Source organism: Lynx canadensis, chromosome A2 (genome assembly GCF_007474595.2).
Source record: "Lynx canadensis isolate LIC74 chromosome A2, mLynCan4.pri.v2, whole genome shotgun sequence".
NCBI lineage: Eukaryota > Metazoa > Chordata > Mammalia > Carnivora > Felidae > Lynx > Lynx canadensis.
In genome coordinates this window covers 167,383,443-167,398,023 of record NC_044304.2, presented here as the reverse complement: position 1 = coordinate 167,398,023, position 14,581 = coordinate 167,383,443, and the positions used below count along the sequence as shown (strand labels likewise).

At 54.0% G+C, this 14,581-nt stretch overlaps 1 long non-coding RNA gene across 1 annotated transcript in view; it reads left to right on the top strand.

Moving 5' to 3' along the window:
- The window catches only part of LOC115509434, a 36,785-nt gene extending 22,901 nt beyond the window's left edge, over window positions 1-13,884 (top strand). Inside the window, exon 7 of the long non-coding RNA XR_003967341.1 lies at window positions 12,264-13,884. This is a non-coding gene — a long non-coding RNA (uncharacterized LOC115509434). The remainder of the gene's footprint in view (window positions 1-12,263) is intronic.
- Window positions 13,885-14,581: the final 697 nt, after the last annotated feature.

Genomic DNA, 14,581 nt, shown 5'->3' with positions numbered 1-14,581 from the left:
GGTCCTCGGGAATCCTGATCAGCGAGTGCGTGACAGAGCGCTGAAGGGCTGGTCAGTAAACACCCGGCCAAGATAGCCAGACTAAAAGGCCTCTGCACGTCAAAGGAAACCGGCAACAAAATGCCGAGGCGGCCTGCAGAATGGGAGAAAATATTTACAAATCATGTATCTGATAAGGGTCAGTATCCAAAATATCTAAGGAACACATACAACCTAATAGCAAAAAACAAAAGCCCAGATTAAAAAGTGGACAAAGGACCTGAACAGGCATTTTTTTTTTTTAAAGGAGACACACAGATGGCCAACAGACACATGAAAAGATGCTCAACATCTCTCATCATCACGGAAATGCAAATCAAAACCACAACGAGATGTCACCTCACGCCTGTTAAGGTGACAGTCATCAAGAAGACAAGAGATGACGAATATCGGCGAGGCCGTGGAGAACAGGGGACCCTTGTGCGCTGCGAGTGACCATGTAAATTAGCCCAGCCATTATGGAAAACAGTATGCTGGTTCCTCGAAAAATTAAAAACAGAAACTACCGTACGATCCAGTAATCCCACTTCTGTATATATCGTGTCCGAAGCATTTGAAATCGGAATTTCGAAGAGAGATCCGCACCCCCACGTTCACTGCAACATTATTCACAACGGCCAAGGTGTGGAAACCACCCACGTGTCCGTCCGTGGATGAGTGGATAGAAAAAGATGTGGCCTATATACCCAAGAAAGTATTATTTAGCCTCAAAAAGGAAGGCAATCTTGCCAGTTGAGACAAATACCATGTGATTTGTGACAAATCCCACCAATACTCATAGGTGGAGTCTAATATAGTGAAGCCTACAGAGACAGAGAGTAGAATGGCATTTGCTGGGGGTGGGAGTCCAGTTGGGGTCCTGCTGGGGGTGTCTGGCTGGAGGAGTCCGGCTGGGGGAGGGTCAGGCTGGTGGGTCTGACTGGGGGGGTCGGGCTGGGAGGTCTGGCTGGAGGGGTCCAGCTGGTGGGGGAGTCTGGCTTGGGGGGAGTCCTGCTTGGGGGGTTTCGGCGGGGGGGGGGTTCTGGGAGGTCTGGCTGGAGGGGTCCAGCTGGTGGGGGGTCTGCTGGGGGTGGTCTGGCTGGGGGTGTCTGTCTGGGGGGGTCCAGCTGGGGGAGGGTCAGGCTGGTGGGTCTGACTGGGGGGGGTCGGGCTGGGAGGTCGGACTGGAGGGGTCCAGCTGGTGGGGGAGTCCAGCTTGGGGGGAGTTCTGCTGGGGGGGGCTTGCTGGGGGGGGTTCTGCTGGGGGGGCTTGCTGGGGGGGTTCTGCTGGGGGGGTTGCTGGGGGGGGTTCTGCTGGTGGGGTGGGCTGGGGGGTCAGGCTGACGGAGGGCAAACAGAGAGGTGTCATTTGTGGGAACACTTTCAGTTCTGTAAGACGAGTAAGTCGTGGAGATCTAATGCGCGGCAATGTGGTGACGGTTAACAGCACCATATCGTGGACGTGAAATCTTCATAGCGGACACACGTGAAATTAAAGCTTCTACTTCTAACCTCCCCCGACACACGTGGTAACTACATGCGGAGCAGCTCGGGCACACGCAGACAGACACGTATCCAACCCTCTGCGAGGGCTCGGCTCTGGACCGACACCCCGGCGAGTGCTTCCATCCGGTCAGACTCCTGCTGCCCCCGGCGTGTAACGGCCAGCGGCCTACAGACACGGGGCCGAGGGAGGCGCTGGGGACGGGAGCTCGAGTACGGGAGAGGTGAGAGGTGCACATTTTACACGGCCGGCGGGGTTTTTTTAAGGTTTCAGAGGCATAAGTGACTTTTGAAGGAAGAGGGGGACCTCGGATGCTCTGTTGTCGGCGAGGCTGGAGCCTTCTCGAGCTACGTGGTAAAGTCAGTGACCCTAAAAAGAAATTCATTTTCAGAAATTATTTTTAAAAGCCGCGAGCCTTTCCAGGACTCTCAAAGCATAAATCATGCCTTTCACGAAAACCCATAAAATATACTCAACCTGCGAGATGAAATGAAATCGAGACAAACCTAATCTTTGCAGTGACTGGTTGTGTTCCCGAGGCGAGACAGAAGGTCGCTGTCAGGGTTCTCTGTTTCCAGACAAGCGATTCATAACCCAAAATAACAACCTTGGGTAGTTTTTCGCTCTAGAAACGGCCATTGCTGACATATTTCAACACATCCCTGCTCTCCGGAACCTTCTCCCTACACGGGTAATGTGACCGCTTCTAAAGCAACCTTCATCTCATTTCCTATGTGCCGCGAGGAACAGTTCACACCCACCTTATCACAACGTGGACAGTATTCTGTGACCGCAGGAGCACACTCCATCAGGCCTAGCACAGCCTGGTACAGGACGGGTGCTGTCCCGTCCAGAACGAGCCGTGTGTTACGGCCAGTAGATAAGGCACGTGGTGACAGTCGCCCTGTACAAAAGCCACACGTCTGCTGTACCTGACATGGCCCTGTGTCTGAGTTTGTGAGATCCTGGAACCTTCCCAAGGAGTTTAGAGCCTTAAAACAATTGAGCTGAAGAAAATCTCAAGAATCAAGTAATTCTTAACTCTTTTTGATTTAAAAGGAAGTACAGACGTCACATTATGTGGCTGAGTGAGGTTACTGAGCGTATTGTGAGGGTGTGTTCAAATGAAAACCGAAGGGGCGCCTGGAGGGCTCAGTCGGTCAAACATCCAACTTCGGCTCAGGTCATGATCTCACGGTTCGTGGGTTCGAGCCCCGCGTCGGGCTCTGTGCTGACAGCTCGGAGCCTGGAGCTGCTTCGGATTCTCTTTCTGTCCCTCCCATGTTCATGCTCTCTCTCTCTCTCTCTCTCTCTAATATAAAAAACAAATAAACATTAAAATGAGACCTGAAAAGTATGGAATGTGAAAATCCAAAAGCAGAGACCGTCCCATCTCTGTGGCCAAAATGGATCAATCATTTTGAATAAGTGATCGGTTATTAACAGATTAGGCCATCTCACGCCAGCCTGTTTGTTGCTTCAGCCGGCCTTAGCACGATCATTGAATACACCGGGGAACACTGGCGTTGTGATGACGTGGGTGAAGAGGCGACAGGCTCGGGGGGCAGGGGTCGCCTTCCAGGTCCTCCCCCGTCAGACAGGCACTGGTGTATGCAGGTGTGCGGGGCCCAGCTGGGCAGGGAGGCCATCACTTCCCAGAGATGCTGAGCAAAGCCTCCTGATTCCGTGGAACTGCTCTTAGGGAGCAAGGAAGGCTTGAGTTCGCCGTTGTAGGAGATGAAAATTTAAGTGTCGTGTCCGTTTCCCGTGGCGGCTGTAGCAAATGACCAGGACTTTAGTTGCTTAAAACAACACGTGTGTTCTGAAGCTCAGAGGTCCGACACGCTCCCACTGGGTGGATGTCAGTTGTCAGCGGGGCTGGCTCCTTCGGGAGGTCTAGGGGAGAATGGCTCTTCCTGGCTTCTAGAGGTTTCCAGAGGCCGCCACGTTCCCTGGCTCGGGGCTTCCTGGCCACCACACCACTCCCACTTCTGCTTGTCCTCACGTCTCCTTCTCTGGCTCTGACCTCCCGCCTCCCTCTCCTAAGGACCCTCCTGGTACACTGGGCCCACCCGGATAATTCACAACAGTCTCCCCCATGTCAACACCCTTAACACCATCACATCTGCGTGTCTGTAGGGTGGGGTGTTCACAGGTTCCGGGACCACCACGTGGACCTCTTTGGGGGGCATTACTCTGTCTGCTACAAGTGTATTTTTTGTTTAAAATATGTGGGAGACCTTGTGGGTTCGAGTCCCGTGCCGGGCTCTGTGCTGACGGCTCAGAGCCTGGAGCCTGGTTCCGATTCTGTGTCTCCCTCTCTCTCTGCCCCTCCCCTGCTCATGCTCTGTCTCTCTCTCTCTCTCTCTCTGTCAAAAATAAACACTAAAAAAACTTTTTTTAAATATGTGGGAGACCTTCATATTGAAGAAAGAGAAAGTGTTTTGAGGGCATCCAGGGAGCAGAATTCAGTATTTTCAGAGCGGAGTGACCAGCCTGGTGACACTGACTAAAGACAATTCACAGGGAGTCTATAATGTGGCCACGAGGCGGTAAATGACTCCAACCCCGACTCTGCACGTTGTCCCGTAGCCGGGGCTTACTGACAAGCTTGTAAGGATCCCTGAGACCAGTACCTTTAGCAAGGAGAGCACTTCTTCTTTAATTTATTTTTTAATGTTTATTTACTTTTGAGAAAGAGAGAGAGAGAGAGAGTACAAGCATGGGAGGGGCAGAGAGAGAGGGAGACACAGAGTCTGAAACAGGCTCCAGGCTCTGAGCCATCAGCACAGAGCCCGACGCGGGGCTCGAACCCACGAACCGCGAGATCGTGACCTGAGCCGAAGTCGGATGCCCAACCGACTGAGCCACCCAGACGCCCCAACGAGAGCACTCTCTGAGCCCTGCTGTGTGCTGTGATTGCAGGGTACCCTGTCCCAAAGAGGCTCGGGAATGTCTCATTCAGGGAAACATCATGCCCCGAAGGCTATAGACTGGGGGCACATGACCAGCCTGAGAGGAGAGGCCAGGGAGCACCGCACGGAGACGTCGGGGACAGCTGGGAAGGGGCAGCGGGAGCACGGTGAAGGGACAACACGGTCCTCGGGCTCTCATCATCCACCCACTAGACTTCTTGCTCACCCTCCAGGACAGCGTGGTCCCTCCTCCTCCTCCACGTCCACACGAGGATCCCCGACCTGCTCAGACGGGTCAGGGGTCCCCGCACGCTTGTCCATCCAGACACAGGTCTCCCGGGGCTAGCGGGGGCCCATCTCGGCGCAGGGAGACGTGCCCGCCGGAGGAGCGCCGTTCTCTCACGCCCCCCACGCCCTGCGGGCCGGCGACAGCCCCACTGGCCCGTCTTCCTCCTCCAGACAAACCCACATCGGCTGGTTGGAAGCCAACTCTTCCATTTCTCCCGCTCGCCTCCCCTGGGCCAAAGTCAAAACTGATGCATCAAAATGGCTGCCACCTGGAACAGTCAGAAAAAATGCCAAGCGCCATTAAAAATCTTTCATTTTAAAATAAATTTTCAGCACGCGGGCAAGAGGAAACCATGCTTCTTCCCTCGCGAGCTTAAAGACGGCTGGGTGCCACGGAGCACCCACCCTTTGTGCGTCTTCCTCCAACCGTTTCCGGTCCAGGTGCTAGAGCATATTTCATGATCAGTTTCTAAACTGTCTGGGGCAAAATGATCTAATGACCCTTTATCGGTGTGATTTTGGGCACACGCTCGCAGCCCTCCCTTCGCGAAATAAATCAAGACCCTTAATTAACAAAGACTGCGTGATTGCCAAAGCCATGAATTAGTTTGTGCGCTACCTGCGGGATCACAAAAGCACAGTAGTTACAATTAATGGATTTAATTTTAAATGCGAGGGCCTCTGTATCAAAGTGCTAAAGAAGTCCATCCTGGCATTCTTATTACTCTTTAATTATAATTGATGTACCTGGGAAAGATGTCAGCGGCATCCATTTTGACACAGGTGTTAGGTTCCCCTTAACAGCTCCCCATTCTTGTTCTGATCGTCAGCGACCGGCAACATGGGTTTGATGAAACCCAAATTTATTAGGGTTATTAAAAGTCATTAATTATTTGGCACCATCTAGATTTCATTTGCTTCATCCTTAATGAAAATTGACAGCTTTATATTTTTAGGTGTGAAAGTGGGATTCAGTCTCCAGCGCTTCCTGTCCTGTCCTACGCCCAGCCGCCCCCACCTTTCCCCCATCCCTCCCCGGCCTTTGCTCCCCCTGCCCCTCGCTCACCCAGCATTGATGTGTAGTCCTTTCCCTCTCAAACAAACGGGCAACTTGTCTTCCCTGCGCTCCTTTTCATGGGCCCCGTGGAAACCCCACCCCCCACCAAAGCCAAGGACAATGGTTTCAGTCCAGAAGCGGGCTCTGAGGGCGGGATCCAGCCACAGCGAGAGGAGACCAGAGGGAGCTGGGAATATCAAAGCCCAGCCCGCGCTGAAAAGGAACACGGCCTCTCCATCTGACGCTCTCCCTCCTGCCTCGGTAATGGATCTGGGTGCTAAGCAGCTTGGCTGGCGTGGAAAAAACGACGCCGTGTGTGGGGTCACTTCTACACACGAAAACCTGGCAAGCCATCTGTCCTCTGCTCCCAGGGTGAGTTTGGCAAATGAGGGCATAAATATTGTCAGGGGCGCCCTGATTCTAAGAGCCCGTCGCCCCGTACACGTGACCCACCCTGGGAGACCCGAGGTTACCAGCTGTGGCTCTGTGCTAATGTCTCCTCGTTCCTCCCCCCCTCTGGCCAGCGAGGTTGCTGGTGGTGAGGCGTGACAATGCTGGTGGCTCCCCAGGAGGATGTGGCTGTGTCGTAGGCAGATGCTGCCTCTCACAAGCTAAGTGGGGGCCCCATTATTCACTGGAGCCGATTCCTATACTGTGCATACCACACTCCCCGCACTCTGTATATTGTTTGGAAAGAGGGTTTGTGACTCATGATGTCAAATGCAGAGAGCACGTGCTTCAAGAGCTGGGCAAGAGCTGGGCATTTCCCGCTATAATTAGAGGTTGATTTGGGGACAGGGGAGGGAGCTGAATCAGGAAAACAATCTTGACAAAGCTCTGTAAATATTCATTCTCTTACTCAGAAACTGTAAAGCTCCTGCTAAAAGTGCAGACTCAGGGGGCGCCTGGGTGGCTCAGTCGGTTAAGCGTCCGACTTCGGCTCAGGTCATGATCTCGAGGCTCGTGAGTTCGAGCCCCGCGTCGGGCTCTGTGCTGACGGCTCAGAGCCTGGAGCCTGCTTCCGATTCTGTGTCTCCCTCTCTCTCTGCCCCTCCCCCGCTCATGCTCTGTCTCTCTCTGTCTCAGAAATAAATAAACGTTAAAAAAATTTTTTTTTTAAATAAAATAAAATAAAAGTGCAGACTTAGTCAACACCATGCACGGGCACTATTGTTGCCCCTGGATGTGTGTAGATGCATCTGTACATACATAGAGCAAGGACAAGAATACTTTCAAAGAAAGCAGAGTTTTCCCTCTGATTGTCTATGTAGAAAAAGGGGAAATGAATGAAAAGGATGATTTGTATCATTTCGGCAGAAAATACTGCAAGCAAGGAACGAGAGTTCGAATCTGAATTGTCACGGCTGGCCGGCCACACTGACTGAGCCCAGGGACCAGCAGGGCCGACATGTTCTCTCCCCACCAACACATCCCCCAGGAGCCCTGTGACACCCGTGATTGGAGGGACAGCCCCAGAATTAACGTAGTTGTCTAAGTTCTTACTTAAAATGCACACTACTTACGAATGGGACTGCAGGGTTGTACAGGACAGCAAGGTTTCTCAACCTCGGCACCAATGACATGTTGGATCAGATAGTTCTTTGCTGGGCGGGGGGGCTGCCCTGTTCGCCGTGGGGTGTTGAGCAGCACCCGGGCCTCTACCAGGCGATCAGGAGCACAGGGCCTGGCTCCAGGGGTGCAGGGAGCGAGGAGTCTGGGAGGGCCTCCTGAGCGCAAGGTGCAGCCTGAAGACACCAGCCCCGGACGGGGAGGGGGTAAGAGCCCCTCGTTCTTACCGGCATTCTTGGGCTTAAGTGTTAGGACACCGAATGGGCCCAGTCTGGGGGACACAAAGATCAGTAAGAAACATCTTCCCGACTACAAGAAGCGCGGTCCAACAGGAAAGGCGCGCGCAGAACCATCATCCGGGTGCGGAAGTGATGGGGGAATCGACCCCATGCCCAGGGCCCGGGGGCAGAAGGCCCGTGTTGCACACACCGGGGGCCACGGGCCCTCCTGCCTTGCCACAAAGCTCCCCTCTGGTTTTCTTCTCTGATTCGACAGTGAGTTTGCGTTGCTCGGTCCTGAGATATAAGCCTGTGTCCAGTCAGCATTGCTAAGCTTTTGATGTTCTAGACTCGATTCGAAAGCCGAAGGCCAAGGCCGGTCTGCACACGTTCACTCTGAGAAGCGCAATGGCCCAGACCGGACCGTCTTCCACACCTTCCCTGGGTCTCGGGCTGCAGTCACTCCGTCAGGAAGGGGTGCCCGCTGCCACTGTCCTCCCCGGACCGGGTCCAGGGCCTGGGGATGGGACCAGCAGCGGGGACAGCGGCGTGAGGGGCGCGTGAGCTCACTCTTAACCCCCCGGGCCTGGTGGCGCCTGTGGTTCCACTGACTGTCCTGGCCCGTGGGCGGGTGGGCCTCTCCTGGAGGTGGATCGAGGACAGGGCCCAGCTCTCCAACCGCAGGCTGGCCGTGCGGCCACCTTCCCCTCAGAGGGCTTGAAGAGGGAGGGGCAAGAGCGGCTTCCCTGGGGAGGCCCCGCTCGGCAGTGTCCACGTCAGCACGGTCCCCGCTAACCAGACCCGGAGCCCACGCGGAGCCAGCCCGGAGGACACGGACGTGAGAACGGGTGTCCGCATTTCCTGCCACGCAGATGCAGCCCGCGTCCGCTTCGGGGAGGGAGGCCAGCCGGCCAGGCGCCCGCCTCACGCGCCTTCCTTGAGGACGTGTCGGCACTGCTGCCATTTTGGGGTGTTCTCCTGGGGAGGTGAGAACAGTCTCATCCGTTCATACCTCAGCAAGGGTATCTTAGACACCTCATGGCAAATTAAGACTGTTTTCCTGAGAATCAGCAGGAATGAAATGTGTCTTTTTTCTATGTCTAATCAATGTAATGGTGGGGAGCCCCCCAGACACCAACGAAAGAATCAAACTGAAAATGTTCCAGAACATTCTGGGACATTCTTCAAGTCTGCATCATGCTGGACCACAAAAGAACACCTCAAGGGAGGCAAAGGCACGGGAAGGTACTTCATCCCACAAAAGTTAAGATCCAGACACCTCTGCCCAGCCAGTAGGCCCCGGACGCAGGCCACCATCCAACACTTGGGAGCGATGGAGAGAAAGAGCCTCACGTTTGCTCTTGGTCTCCAGACTCGGGACGTCATCACTCCTGGTCAACGGAGTCCAGGAGAACACCAGGTCAGTCTCTGCTAAGCAATAGGTCTCTGAGAAATTGTGCAAGTCCAGAACGATTTCCTTCTCTCTGGCTACTGCCCTCGGTGCTTCCATCAAACAGACCCCATAACTGTAGAAAGCGCTTCAGGTACGTAGCAAATCCATTCCCCCAGTAACTTAAGGTCCTTCTGGGAATCTGGAGAAGGAAGCAAAAGGCTAGAGCAACTTACAATACTATTTCTTTACTTATCCTCAAGTATATTTTTAAGTTACTGCAGCTTACGAGACTGAAGATGAAAACTCGAATATGAATGTATACAAACTACGAGTTCCAGAATTTACTGTGGGCAAACAGTTGGCCAAACCCGGGCCTCACACGTGGTGCAGGTGACCCGCACAGTGCTTACGCCCCAATTTTTATTTTAAAAATGTTCGAATCCGCACAAAACTAAACACATAGTACAACGAACATGCACACATCCTCCAGCTACATTCACCAGATGTTAACATGTTGTCACATCTACTTTCTCTCCCTGTGGACAGGTGTGAATATGCGGGTACGTGTCTCCCTGTGAATGTGATGTGTGTGTACATGTGTACACGTAGATGGGGGTGCGCTGTTTATGTGGGTGTGTACGTATACATTTTTTGCTGAACCATTTGAAAGTAAATTGCAAACAGCATGACTTTTACATGTAAATACTTCAGCATTGTGGGGGGGGGGGCGCCTGGGGGGCTCAGTCGGTTAAGCGACTGACTTCGGCTCAGGTCATGATCTCACCGTCTGTGAGTTCGAGCCCCGCGTCCGGCTCTGTGCTGACAGCTGGGAGCCTGGAGCCTGCTTCAGGTTGTGTGTCTCCCTCTCTCCCTGCCCCTCCCCTGCTCATGCTCTGTCTGTCTCTCTCTCTTTCTCAAAAATAAATTTTTAAAAAATAAATAAACACTTCAGCCTGCGTCTCCTGAAGTAAATGTCCATTCCCGTGATGCCATTGCCTCCAAGGCAACAATTCCATAACATCGTGTAATATACCATCACATTCAGATTTCCCCACTTGTCCCCCAAATGTCACTTAAAGCTGCATTTTTTGAAAGTCTTGATCCCTTCAAGGTCCATACATGGCATCTGGGTCTCATTCTGTGGGTCCCTTTTACACGAGAACCCTCCTCCCTTTGAGAACCCTCAAAGGGTTTTCCACAGCATTGAATTGTTGGCTGAGGCCAGGCCAGGTTTCCCCAGCTCTGCCACGTGACCCCCTCTCTGTGGTGTCCTGACTGTCTCCTCCTAATTCCACGCAGGCTAGCCTCTCTGGGAAGAAATGGCTTTGGTGACGTTTACACGGAGAGTTTGTTTTGGCAAAATGCGTACGCACGGGACGGACACCACTCCCCTGTTCGCCGAGGCGCCCACCCCACGTCTTTAAACCAGGCCCGTTCCCTCTTTCCTCTGCCCGCCTGGCCCCTTCACGCCAGATGCACTTCTGTGCCTCATCCAGATCGCCCAGGTCAGGAAGGCTGCAGTCTGGCTGCCCTGGCCCGGCCCGGGAAGGGGCACGTACGCGGCCTGGTGATTAGTCTCGACGCGTGGGGCCTGGCCAAGTCCACAGCTGCAGACCCCTCTCTGGGGGCGCGCGGGACCAGAGACACCAGCGTCAGGGGGCCCCCAGGCCTGATGGTCCTGCGGTTGGGGGTTCCCAGGAAAGCCCTGAATTCCGCCAGAACTCCCGGAAACATCGAACGAGTAACACCACCACCTAATTTACGTGTATGATGCCACATTTCCTAGACCTTTTTTCACATACTATCCAATGTTCAAATCCGTCCTACGAAGTAAACAATATTAGTCTCATTTTACTGATGGGAAAGCCCTCAGGGAGGCGAAAGTGACTTCCCACAGACAGGAAGACAGGAGCCAGCACAAGGCCGTGAGAACCCGGCTGTGTGGACCTTGGGCAGGGTTCACACAGCAACTTTCTGTGATCTCCCACATACGGACAAGAGAAAGGTCTTTCTGGAGTGTTCCTCAGCCTGAGCGCATTGATGGTCCCTTAGGGGAGCCCACGTTCCGGTCCCGAGACGGCCCACGAACAAGCACGCGAAGAACAATGTGAGGAGAGGGCCATGTGCACCGAGAGGGGCCGGGACTGCCCGCGGGGGGTCCCAGGGCATCGAGGGTGCAGCTCTGGGGTTCCCTCGAGAGGACTTGTTGATTCTCTAACAGCCCTGCCAGGTGGCGCGTCCACCCTCAAGTTACCTGTCGGGCCTTATCGGAAAAGAGAGAAGGGTGGGGCGGGAGGGAGGCAGGAGGCCGAGGGCAGGGCCAGACGGCTCACGGTTGCACAAAAACCCAAGGCCTGCTTGAGAAAGAAAATTCAAAGTTGCTATTCCCAAAGCTTTCCGGATGCCAAAGAGGTTAACCTTTCCGAGCCATTTGGGGGTCAGGCTGAACGCATTTATTCCCTCGCTCAAGGAGAAAACGGGATTTGGGGATGTCAGACCACAGCCCCGGGAGGCCAGGAACAGACACAGCGGAGAACGTGGTTACCACATTTTCCGTGTTCGGCTGCACCGATGAGAAAAAGAAAAACAAGAACACTTTCCCTGTGGCTTGGCTATAAATTTTGTGGTAAATAGGGCACCTGTTAAATTAATTCTAAGTGATATTAAAGTGATTAGGTTTGCAAAAAAAAAAAAACAACCCATCAACTGAGATGTGCTCCTCGGTCGAGCCAGTGCCATGGCCTGGTTTTCAACCACCTTGATGTCCGGGCCAGGCTGGGACTGCTCTGTCACAGTTGGCTCCCAGCACTCCCGAGATTCTCAATTAGGGAGAAATTTTAGGAGCAACAAAAATTATGAGACGAATGTAGCTTCATCAGTCATTTTCCCGCAGAACAGAGGCAATTTGAAGAGTTTTAACACTCTGAAGGTCAACATTAAAAACCAAGTAATTTATTCCCACTGATTTAGGGATTAACATTGTGCCAATTAATCAATTACACAGCATGACGAATTGACAATTAATTGACGTTTCAGTTCCAATCTGGCAAAGCTTTTTGATTTCCATAGTGAATAATAGAAAAATCTCTAAATTGAAAGGTTATGAGCGTTTCTCCCAAGATCGAAATGAAAAGGTATAGAGGAGAATGCGGAAGATCAACCATTCACAAAATTTTAATATCGTCAATACACGCCGCTGTCTTACCAGTGAGCAATGTCACTGATCAGGGGGCTGAAGCAGTAGGAAAACGAGGACCTTTTCTTACTGGTGATTGTGTTTCTCTGTTGATTCTCTGAACAGGTGCTCATGAATTCACAAAAGCCTCTCACTGCGGGGAGCAGAGGAGGTGAGCTCAAGTCCTCAGCAACTGTTACAAACAAGGGATGTTCCAAGGGGCTCGCGGTGTGGGTTTAGCGCTCCTCCCTGAATAGCTCTTGGTGTTCCCTGGAGTGGGGCCGAATGCAAGGTCACGGCGACATCATACTGTCCCTCCGGGGTGGAGTGCCACCGGCGAGCAGCCGCCCCAGAACGCAGCTAAGTCGCGGCACGGGGTCACGGTCGAGAGGTTCACCATGAACTCAAGGAGCCACCAGACGCCTGGAGCTTCGCGGAGAAGCAGTCCATCCAGGAAGGTCGTGCGGGAAAGGGAGGGCAAGGAAGCACTCAACGTTTTCGGAAGATCTTTCCTTTCTTCTTTGGCCTCCCTTCCTGTCCTGGTCTCCCTGTCCCCCAGCCTGCCAAACACGCCGACCTCTTGGGCTCCTGACCTTGACTTGGGCCGGGAACGCCTCCCCCCTGCATCTCAGTCCTGTGTTTCCGTCTCCACCAACTTCTCTATCACAGAGACGAGAGGCCCAAGACGCTGCAGAGAAAAGCCGTGGGGCAGGGGCCGGGGGCTGTCACGGGACAGCAGCTTCCCGCTGGGGACAGCTTTCTCAGGAACAGAAGCGAAGGAGAAGAAATCAGTGAGGCTTTGCGCCAGAAGGCTGTCACATCGGAACCACAACTGGAGTGACATCCAGCTTCCAAGAATCCGAACTATAATTAGGCAAAGGGACCAGTAACTCCATTGCGGGGAAAAATTAAGCTCTTGACAGAAAGAGCTGCAAAGTAAAATTACAAGAGATGACTGGAACGTGGGCCACCGTTAACAGAGACCCTCTCCCGTTCTAACGGTGGCCGTCTGAGACCCCACCGCGGCCACAGTCAACAGGTGCTTTCTCCCCGAGACACTCTGGCTTTTGAAGACTCTCTCCTCCCCTTTGATTAGCTCAGAAAAGCTCAGACCCCGGACTGAGGGCTCGGAGAAGGAAGGAAGACACAGGAAGTTTGCAAAGTATGTTCTGCCCGGTGGGCACAACCTGGGCTTAAGTCCACCCGCTGTCCGCGGTCTTTTCCTTCGCCCTCACCGTCCGCTCAGTCTGCAGGCGTTGCCTCTACGGTAGCCAGCTTCTGGCTAGGCGGGCGGCGGGGGCTTGTGTCTCCCTTGACTCTACAGCCCGGGCTGGAAGTTGTGGCCGAGGTGGGGACACCAGCTGAGATGCTGGGTGGGGAAGGGCAGAGGCCCCAGCAGGGGTCACGGGCGGGAAGGGCCTCCAGAGGCCGGCTCTCGCCAGGTACGCTCAGGCGCAGGGGTGACCGGGACGGGAGGAATGGAGGCCCGGAGGGCCAAGTTTATAGCAGAGACGAGCCTGCGCTGGCCAGAGAGCCCCTGGCCGGTTCCCAGTCCTGCCCAAGCCTCTAAGCGACCGCTGCTCATCCCAAGTCTCTTCCCGGCGAGATCCCGTATTCGTGAGGAAGGCAACCAGCTGTAGGAGGTAGAAAACCTGTCCAACAGTGGCTCCTGCGCCTGGGGACTCTGTCACATCACAGGTCCCCAAGTAGACGACCCACACCTGACCCACATCAACTTTAAAAATGCCGCCAGAGACTCAGGCTCTTACAGTCTGTCTGCTCCACGCTTCCCGCCACGGGAGCTTCTAGACTCAGGCTCGTTACCCAGGGGCTTCAAGGTGCAGGCTCCCTGTCCAGAGCATACCTGTCCTTCTGCCGGGCAGAGAGGAGGGACGGGAAGAGGGAGGAGTGCTGCTTCCTATGTCAGGCTAGCTGAACTTTCTAGAACTCACACCCAGACTTTTCCTTGCATCTCGTTGGTCAGGATTGTCACGTGGCCACACAGACTTTCCCAGGAGTCTCTTCCATGCTTCCACTCACATCTCATTGGTCAGGACTGTGTCGCATGGCCACCACAGCCGCAAGAGAGGCTTTGAAGAGCTGGTGGTTTAGTCGGGCTCTTTCCTCTCCTCCAGAGCCCGCGCTCTTTTCCAGAGTTAGGCCCCGGGCCGTGGGTGGACGTACCAGACAGGTAGGGAAGAGTCTGGGGGGCAGGGGACAAGGAGGCGGAGCAGAGGCTTAGACGCACGGCACACGGCGCGTCACCCCGGGCGTGCTGCTCCGGGCACGAAAGTCCTCCGTCAAGCCCACCACAGACTGTGACCTGGCAATCCTGTCTCCGCAGGGACGCTTGGCTTCTAGACCAAATTGTTCTTTAAGCAAATTGGAGACGGAGGCCAACTGCATCGCTCCTGTTAATTAGCGAACCAATCTCCTTCAGAGGC